Source organism: Xenopus laevis, chromosome 3L, assembly GCF_017654675.1.
Source record: "Xenopus laevis strain J_2021 chromosome 3L, Xenopus_laevis_v10.1, whole genome shotgun sequence".
NCBI classification, from domain to species: Eukaryota; Metazoa; Chordata; class Amphibia; order Anura; family Pipidae; genus Xenopus; species Xenopus laevis.
This window is the reverse complement of record NC_054375.1, coordinates 38,433,443-38,443,442: the sequence shown is the minus strand read 5'-3', so window position 1 is coordinate 38,443,442 and position 10,000 is coordinate 38,433,443. Positions and strand designations below refer to the sequence as shown.

Below are 10,000 nucleotides of genomic sequence, written 5' to 3'. Positions count from 1 at the left end.
CTGTGCGAACCAAAATGAATATTCTTTTTTTTTTAATTATTATTTAAAGGCACTCTGATTCGTTGGGAATAGTTCTTCCTATATCGGTTAGTGCTAAAGCTTCACTTGCAGCGAAAAACAAAAACTAATAAAAAAGGAACGATTATTTTCCACCGAAGAGGAAGCGATTTGCAGCGATTCGGGCCGTTTTGCTTTCTACAATATCGTTCTGCACATTCGATTCCGTATTCTAAATGGAAATCCTAGAAGAGAAAGTGAAAAAGACTTCCCACCGGTTTGGGCTCATTGAAGACTGATCCCGATTACTGAGCTTGAATTACATTTATGGGTCCAAAAAAAAAAATCTATTTTGAAGAAGCACGATAACTCGGATTCTGTGTATATAGTACTTCCGGGATCGAGTTGTTTTCTCTCTCAAAAAAAAGGGCCCTATACTTTTACCTTTATAAAGGTGGTCGTTGCATTCATCTCTATGCACTTGTCTTTGGGGAAATGTTGAAAAATAGATGCAGTGATCCAGGCAATAAAAAGTGGCCCCAAGTCCATAAAAAGTGGCCCCAAGTCAGAGAACAGTTGTAAAGGAATATTCTTTGAAATAAAAGGGGGATATGTCAAAGCCACCACCCCACTGCAATTCATTAGAGAGGCATGACTAAATATCGCTCATTCTACAAGCGACAAAAACGCAGCTGTCGCCAACGTGTAAGATAAACCTTGTGTATAGATTTAATTTATTGATCCGCACCCCCCCCCCCAAAATATCTTATTGAAAAAGAAAATACAAATATATGGATGTTATATATTTATGTTATTTCAACGTGGCTGGTTAACAGTAGTTGGGAGGGAGGAAAAAAAAAGTCAAGTACTGCGTTACCTAAGGCTGAATGGAAATGAAATTGTTTGATAAAATATTAAGGAGTTTTAAAATGCCTTTTGTTTGATTTGCTAAGGGGAAGAAGAAAAAAAAAACAATTATTGGGGGGGGGGACATATTTATTATCTTCCACAACAAAAGTGAGAAACTATGTTTTTAAAATAAATGATCCATGACTTCTTTCTACGTTTTATATACCAGTGAATTTCCGCTATTTGCAGAACCAGAAATCTTTTTGGTTTTGTTTTAAATTGGCTACTAAGTAGGCGCCTTATATTTCATAAGTAGTAGCGTCTGAAGTCAAAGCGCTTTTACGCGCGTCCTTGGTTACGCAAGGGTGCGCACGCGCGTCCTCGGTTGCGCACTGGTGTGGCGGGGGCTAAAGTGGCCGACAGGACTGGTCGTTACTAAAAAGCGTCAATAAAACCATTTCTTTAAATATGAGACAGCTGTGTGACTAGGTGTAAGAGTTCCATTTAAATAATATGCCTTTTCCACTTCTTCTCATAAACAGGCAGTGTTGGTCTGGGACACCAGGGGCCCACCCAAAAATCTTAGACCAGAGGCCCACCAAAAGACCTTAGATCAGGGGCCCACTCTCAGTACTATTATTCTTCCTCTCCTTACACAACCTCTATTCTCATAGTCTCTTTTCTTTGCATACTATAATCTATTATTCCATCTATTTAGTCTCTTTGTTCTCATAGTAATAGGGAATGGCCATGAAATAGGACAAATGTTTTGCAGCAGGAGGGCCCAATAACACCTGGGCCCACCGGGAGTTTTCCTGGTATGCCTGTGGGCCAGTCCGACACTGTAAACAGGACATAGGGGGGCACATTTACTATTGGACGAATATCGTAGGTTAATTAACCCTCGATATTCAACCCTCGAAGTTAAATACTCCAAATATCGAAGTCGAAGGATTTAGCGCAATTCGTTCGATTGGATTTTAATCCATCGATCCAACGATTTTCCTTCAACCCCAAATTACTTAGAAAGCCTATGGGGACCTTCCCCATAGGCTAACATTGGTGCTCGGTAGGTTTTAGGTGGCGAAGTAGGTGGTCGAAGTTTTTTTTATAGAGACAGTACTTCGAACGATTTTTAGTTTGAATCGTTCTATTCGAAGTAGAAGTCGTATTCGAAGGAGCCAATTCGATGGTCGAAGTAGCCAAAAAATACTTCGAAATTCAAAGTATTTTTTAATTTAATCCTTCACTCGAGCTAAATAAATGTGCCCCAGAGTGTCAGCTCATACCTCTAGCAAAGGGGAGGAGGGTTTATTTTAGGTTCCTATTCCTTGAATCACATTGTCAGCTCCTCATTTTAAAATCTTACCATTTCCAAAAAAATGATGTAAGACAGACACTTGTTTCTTTTTATCTGCTGATTTTCCCTGTCGTATCAAGTGATAATAATGCTTACTATAAAGTGGGCCAATAAGATATATTTTAAATGCCTACACAATTTTAAAGGGGCAAGAAAAGTTGGTTTAGAGCTCAATAAATAAAAACTCACCCACATTCTATTCATGGGCAAAAAAAACAATAGAATAATTATTAAAAAAATGCCAAAAACAAATTTATAGGCCCTGCCTGTATATCAAATTCTTTAAACAATAATAAATCAAAATAGGGGGGGGAGGAGACTCACAGTTTATCCCAGTCTGAGGGTGCAATATATGATGCAAAGCAAAAACTATCCCCGAAAAATAACAAGTAAGATTTAAAAGTACAAAAGCATTTATTGGGACATGAGAAACAAAAGGCTAATGCGTTTCATGCCTACTGGGACACTTATTCATAGGTTAAAATGATGCTTATCAATGGGTGATATTTACAACTCACCGTTTGATAAATACACTTCTAAAAATCCCATAGGAACGAATAGAACATGTGTTTTTATTAGGGCAGAGACACTCGTGGAGATTCAGGAAAATTTAGTCGCCTGGCGACAAATCGCCTCTTCTTTGGGGTGACTAATCTCCCCGAACTGCCTTCCCGCCGACTAGAATGTAAATCTCCGGCAGGGTGGCACTCAGAGCTCTTCATTTTCGGAAGTTTCCTTACGCTGAAACTTCGGACGACTTTGGAAAACGAAGCACTCTGAGTGCCATCCCGCCGGTGATTTAGATTCTAGCCGACGGGAAGGCAGTTCTGGGAGATTACTTGCCCGAAGAAGAGGAGATTTGTCGCCGGGCAACCAACCTTGCCTTATACAAACACAATGCAGATGAAGTAATGAGAATTTAGTAAGGGATAGATGCATTTCCTTTTAATAAAACTAGTTTATTATGCTTAATCTGAACTGGTGTTAATTACAAAAAAAAACAGGTAAATAGAGGGGCTATATACATTTTGTAGAAAACACCATGGACCGGATTACAAATTAGGAAAAAAAAATTCACATCTAGTTGAAGCAGAATTGTAATATTTGTTAATATAATGAAATATAAGGAATGCTCTAATAAACGCAGGCGATTTTATTTTTTTACTACATATATCCAGTGTTAATAATGCATGGTTTAAGGCCGGGTCATTAGCTCTACTATTAAAAGTGACTGATTGTGGGTGAAACAATACATTTGTGTATATGGAATTAAAAACTGGTAAACAGTATACCACTATTAAACATATAGCAAATAGCATATGTCCATGATACAGAAATGATAGCTTGGTTCCTGTAATAAAAAGTTTTCCATATAATATCAGATCAGACCTAGAGTTCCTTTATGTAGCAAAAATATGGTTTTAAAATTTATTGAATAGTGATTATATCACACTTAAAGGACATTTTTATTCCCAAGTGATATTAAGACCAAATTGAGTTATTTACGAGTAATTATTCTAGAGATACAAAACTAACTGGCTGCTATTAACAACTGCACTTGTGCAACTGAGCACATAGGTTGGTAAATCTGTCCCTATTCTGTGCACATATTGTAAATGAAAACTGTGGCAGAAGTTGGCTTCACTGGGGCACAGGGTTTTTATTCCTTGGCAGTAATCCTGGCCACTGACATTAAATCCCAGGCATAAGGGCAGCTGGAACCCAGTCACATTTGTAAACTGTACTGTTGTAATGAATTGTGGGTAAATTCAAAGATATTAATTTTTAAGTAACAGGGAAAATACCATTTAATGATGATAAATTATCAATCTTATTGCATCAAGCCCCTTTATAAAAAAATTTTTATTGCTTGATGACATGATGTCATTTACTGTGATAATATTCCTTATTTGTAGCAATGTTATTACTAGGTGGTATCGCTGAGGCCCAGATTTACGAAAGGCTGGTGAGAATTGACGGTTGTTTAGCACTTGGAATTAGGAGTTATTTTATCTGGGAATAGAACTTAAAATCCGTTAAACGCCAGGTCAAAGAAGAAATGCTAGCTCCTTAAAATCCGCCTGGGATACTTTAGTGAATCAGTCAATATTTCTCGATTTTTTAAGGATCGGTAAAATTACTGGCTAATAATGTGGAAACACCAACTTTAGGCGAGTGATGTTTTTATCTAACTAAAAGTGAAATATGTAATTTCAGCCTGGGTATTTTGCAAGAACGAACTCTCCCCCCCCCCCAGGCAAAATGGAGAGAGATGGGGGTTTGCCTATTTTAAATTACAAAGTGATTGCATTTTGAATGCAAAGTAATTGCAGTTAAAGGAAATTATGTAGCATTTTAAAATGTAACATTAGGAAGATCAAGGAATGGTTTATCATGCACAAGGCAGGAGTACCACACTCCTTCCATTCCAAAACTGATCACAACTTCTCCAGTGAATACAGTGTTATCTGTATTCAGCGTTGCTGTATTCATGAGGGACAGAGGGGGAGGCTGTACTCGAAAAGCCTTCCCACTGGCTAGAATCGAAATCGCCGGCTGGCAGGCACTGGGAGCACTTCATTTTCCAAAACCGCCGGAAGTTGCCTCACGAGGAAATTTCAGGCGACTTCAGAAAACGAGTGCCATCCTGAAGAATCTGAATCCCCAGCGGGAAGGCTTTTCAGGGAGATTATTTTTTCGAAGACAGGCGACTAAATCTCCCCAAATTTTAGCGTGTGTCACTTTTTTTGCCTATTGTTTTAATCTGAAATAATCTGTGTTTTTTGTTATTTGAGACTGAAACTACTCCATGGTTGGTCCTTGAAAGGTAGATAATTAGATGAACAGTATACACCTAGGGGCAGATTTATCAAGGGTCGAATTTTGAAGTACAAAAAAAATTCAACCAGCGAATTAAAAAACTTCGAATTCATATTTTTTTCAACAAATTTGGCAATCCTGCGGTCGAATAAAAATCGTCCGAATGATTCCAACGAATTTAGCGATCGATCGAAGGATTTTTATTCGATGTGTAAAGACTAAAGAAAGAAAAATGTTGTAGAAGGTCCCCATAGGCCAACATAGCACTTCGGCAGGTAGTACTGAAGTCGAAGTTTTTTTTAAAGAGATGGTACTTCGATTATCGATGGTCGAAGCTAGTTTTACTTCGAATCGAAGTCGAAGTAAATTCGAAGTCATAATATCCTATTCGATGGTCGAAGTATCCAAAAAATGACTTCGAATTTGTTTACTTCAAAAATTCCCTCGAATTATCTTCGACCCTTAGTGAATCTGCCCCCTAAGGTTGCCACCTTTTCTGGAAAAAAATACCGGCCTTTCTTTATATTTATCTTTTTTCCCTATTTATAACATTAGGATCACCCATCATTTTTACCGGCCTGGCCAGTAAAATACCAGCCTGGTGGCAACCCTGTATACACCCCCTCCTTTCACCCTCTGTTGTGATTGTTTTGTTCACACGACTCCATTAGGCAGGGGGATGATAATCTAATTTCATGCATAATGTATAATGGTATGTTGGTATAATGTAAAGCAAACAAATGATTGGTTGGTACAAATGACTAAACCTGGGCCTTTTAAAAAACATTAACTCTTGTTTCTCCTTTACCCGAGATATATAATCATAAAAAGAATAAATTATTTTTTTTTAAATGAGGGGAGGTGTATTCAAACCATGAGGATCTAAAACAATGCTGCCTCATGACTTGAATTCCAGTATTTTGTTAAAAAAAGACAAGCTTATGGGTAAAAATCTGTATTTTATATAATGAATTTACATTACCAGCTTAGAGGTGACCTTCCGATACTTTTTTTCAATTCGTTGCTTTTATTGATAGTTCACCAGAAATAATGGCTTTACAAATTGCTTTCTATTTTCTATTTGTGACAGTTTGTTTCTATTTGTGACAGCTCCGGGAGGGGGGTCACCGGCTCTGTAACTGTTCTAAATTGATACATTTAGTTGATACATATTATATCTTTGGCCCTGCTGACCAGAATCCCAAGGCAGCTGTTAGAATTGATACAAAAGTTGTGAATAGACCAAAGATGTTGATGAGAAATGTATCAACTAATGGAGCAAATTCAGTTCAGAATCTGCACCCGAATCACCGAGCTGCCAGACTGACACCAGGGACTGGAACATTAAGGAGGTTATTTACTAAACTCGATTTTTTTTGGGGAGAAAAAATAAATAAATTTGAGATTTTGTTATACCCTGATGCAGCAAAAAGTCAGAATCCGAAATCTGCCATCTCAAACCTGTTGAGGTCAAGTCAATGGCAGCTGTCATTATCTCAATTTGAAGGCGTGGTCTGCGCTGGGTCTAGTCAGATAATCATAAAAATTCAGGGGTTTCTGGTGATAACCTGAAAAAAAAATTTGGGAGAAAATTTGGGAGTGAAGTCCGAAAAATTTGTACGATTTGAGGTTTCGCTCTGTTTTAATCAATTTTTTTTCCCTGGCACAACTTTTTCAAGTTATTTTAAATGATAAGGAATAACAATGGATGGGAGTTGGGTCGAGCTTTCTTTATTCTAAAAATCGGAGTTAATAATAACCCCCTAAAACTTAAACTTAAAAGTCTTATTTCTGGTGTTTTAGTCCTCCTTTGACTTTGGATAAAGTTCTAGGTGATCAGTGTGTCATATTTTGGTCTGATTCACAAGCATATGCAGGAGACACAAAGGCTTCTTTACTAAACAACTAAACTAATCTGCTTTATACACTCAATCTGCTAGTTAATACCAGGCAATGCAAAGCTTTTTTTCTTCTTCTAGAATACCAGGATAATTGAAGACAATGTAAATCGAAAATTATTTGTTGCAGAGGTCACTCCCTTTCTCCCTTTCTAATAGTATTAGCCGGCAATATGTATGGTATAGCTGTAGACTTTGCAGTCCGTGCAGATCCCCTTAAACATGTTGGTAAATAGAGTATTGCTATTAAAATATGTCCAATTACTTCCTCCTACCAGTAAGCCCACTAGCCCAGGGAAATATAGATTACCAAGCCCAAGCTGCAGAAAGTAGTTACACCTGTTCAGGAGCAAAAATACATATAAGGGGACCTTTTAGGCTTGAGCTCCTGCAGATGTTTTCTTTAAAACCTTCTATTCAAGCCTTAAGTTCACTCCTCCATACAGTCAAGGTGGGTGTTATGTCTCCTTACTATCATTAACCCCATGATTGGTCCTCCAGCTTTCTCAAGCAAGTTACAGACTCAAATCTTTTTTCAAGTAATGTCCACCCTCTATAACCAACTTAAACTCTCCTTTACAGTCACACCAGCTTGGACATCCTTTAATCAAAAGTGCTAGCTAGTGGAATACTATATTCTGGTTATAGTAAACTTTTGAGTTACTTCCTTGACCAACTTTGCAGATACTCAGTATCTTCTGTTCAGAAGTCAAGTTTCCTTCTCATTGAATTGGCACAATGGTCTCTTCTGGCCCAGTTACCAAAGAAAATCTTTCTTTAAGTGTGAATGGTTTCCAAAATCCTTGTGATTCATTTTCTCCTATGTTCCCTATGGTTCTTGCCAGACAAACCCACAACCCTAAAACAAATTGCATAACTGGCAGACATGGTTTATCCTTTTTTTCCCCAAGAGGCATTTCTGAAATCAACCATAATTTTGCTGATCTACTGTATTTGATAAAACGAGAACAGAATATTTGCCTTTACATTGCAATTATGACTACCCAGTTGATGGGGTTACAGGTGCTGCCATCCTTTTAGCATCATTTACTATAAGTCAGAAAGACTACATTAGGGCTAAACTACACAAGAGATGTTGATCAGATGTTGTGAGTCGGATTTTGTTGGATTTTACAAAATCGGATTCACATAGCTGAAATGTTAAATTGGATCTCAAAAAAGCTTTATTCATCCTTCTATTTCAATAGCAGGGACTCTAATATTTTACATGATCAGAAACAGAAACAACTGGAAGTTTTCAAACCAGAATGAGTCATGCCTTGGTTAGGAGTAATGTATGAGTAAGGCTGTTTGGGTTATGTTAATATTCCAGCTACACTTCAACATTTTATTCAAATATGGAGAGATTTCTTTGATTTCTTCTCGACTGCCCATCTTGAAGATTCTTATTTTCTCTGACTTGAGTGAAGAACAAAGAGTACACAAGGAAAGTTCTCTCGTCACTTTTTGCTAAGTTTGCTTCTGTTTATCTTTTATTCCGTATAATTGCCTCCATAAATTGGTGGGTGAAAACAGATTTGTGTTTTGATTCTCCAACAACAGCACCTATTTGTATTCCAGATGCATTCACCATGTCTCTGTGTGGCACAACCAGAAGTGATGCAATGTTCTAGATCATACTTCCTTTGGCCCTTAGCCCAGTATTATAGAAGGCTCACCAACTGCTCATGATTCAAAAAGACTAGCAGACTTTATTCATGTTTTACATTATCATTTCTCTATCCAGTGGGCTCTCACTGAAGGAGCAGCATGGACTTGCAGAAAGGCACCTAGAAGAAGCATGGAATTGGAGAAAGGCACTGAAGTGGATCAAGAAGAAATCAAGATTTGTGGAACATGCTAGCTATTTCACTTGCAGAACATGCCCTAGTAGGGCTCCAGCAGGCAAACATCTATACCAGGATTGTTTGAGAGGCGTTACAGGAGAAGTCTACTAATTTCTTAAAAAAAAAAAGTCTACTGAAGTGCTTTGTTGGAGTTGGAATATGATTTAGCCTAAAGTGATTTATATGCAGAAGAAGAAAAAGAACAAGCCTCTTCTACTAAACTATTTATGTCTAAACCAAAGAAGGACAGAAGGAAGAGGTTCAGAACTGGAAAAAAAATCTAAAAGAAGGTTCTTAAAATTATATCTTTTGCTTCAGATGTTTCTAAATTCAGGGGCTCTCCTCTAGTAGTCAATGCTGCATTATCCCACCTAACAACAACAACTTCCCTTCTGGAAGCTGCTACTAAGTGCCATGGAAAGGACAAAGGATAATGACTTGAAGAAAGTGTATACAGTGGTTGACTGAGTAGTAATCTTTCTTGCCTAGACACTGGATTTACAATAGAAGAAGCTTTGAAGTCTCAAGTCCGTCAAGAAAAAAACAAGTTTGATTCTTTGGGAAAACTCAAGCAATGGTTAGACTTTATTACAGAAACCTGTATTACATTTATCAATGAGAACCATTTCTCTGTCAGTCTTAGTTAAACATGCCACAGTAATATGCTCTTGTCAGGTGGCTAATAGCTCAAAATACAATTTATGTATGTTTACATTACAAGGTGAAAGGCTATTCCAAGGAGAAAAGTTGGATGAAGTAATAGAGATGTCACAAGAGAGAAGTCCAAAAGACACCCTAAAGCTCCCCATAAAAGCGACGATTCTTCTTGCTGAACGACCGATTTTAGGGAATCCAATCCTTAGAAATTATCGTGCGGTTAGTGGGATTCGAACGATCATACATCTTACGTTTTTTCGGCCGACATCTGTCAGGAAGTTGATCGGATAGGTCAAAAAATCTTTGTCGGTCCCAGTGCAATCTATCTATGTTTGCAGGGCCAAGCAGGCAGCTCCCCTTTATTTTCCTGGCAAATTGGTCTTTGTAGTTGATGGTCAATTCATACGATCGTTCTGACAAGATCGTGGTCTCACGATCAGGATCTGATCTTTTAAAAATCTCAACATCTATGGCCAGCTTTACTGCTTCCAACCAAGAGATCTTTAAAAAGGTGTTATTGGCCAGGGAAGGAATATGGACAGTCTTGGGCATGGAAGGATGGACACTCATGT

The 10,000-nt window shown here is 37.8% G+C and overlaps 1 protein-coding gene across 1 annotated transcript in view; it reads left to right on the top strand.

Moving 5' to 3' along the window:
- Positions 1–999, top strand: part of tlx3.L (T cell leukemia homeobox 3 L homeolog) — a 5,258-nt gene extending 4,259 nt beyond the window's left edge. Inside the window, exon 3 of the mRNA XM_018252115.2 lies at positions 1–999. This exon is cut by the window's left edge and continues 289 nt beyond it. The gene's annotated coding sequence lies outside the window, so the exon portion shown is untranslated.
- Positions 1,000–10,000: the final 9,001 nt, after the last annotated feature.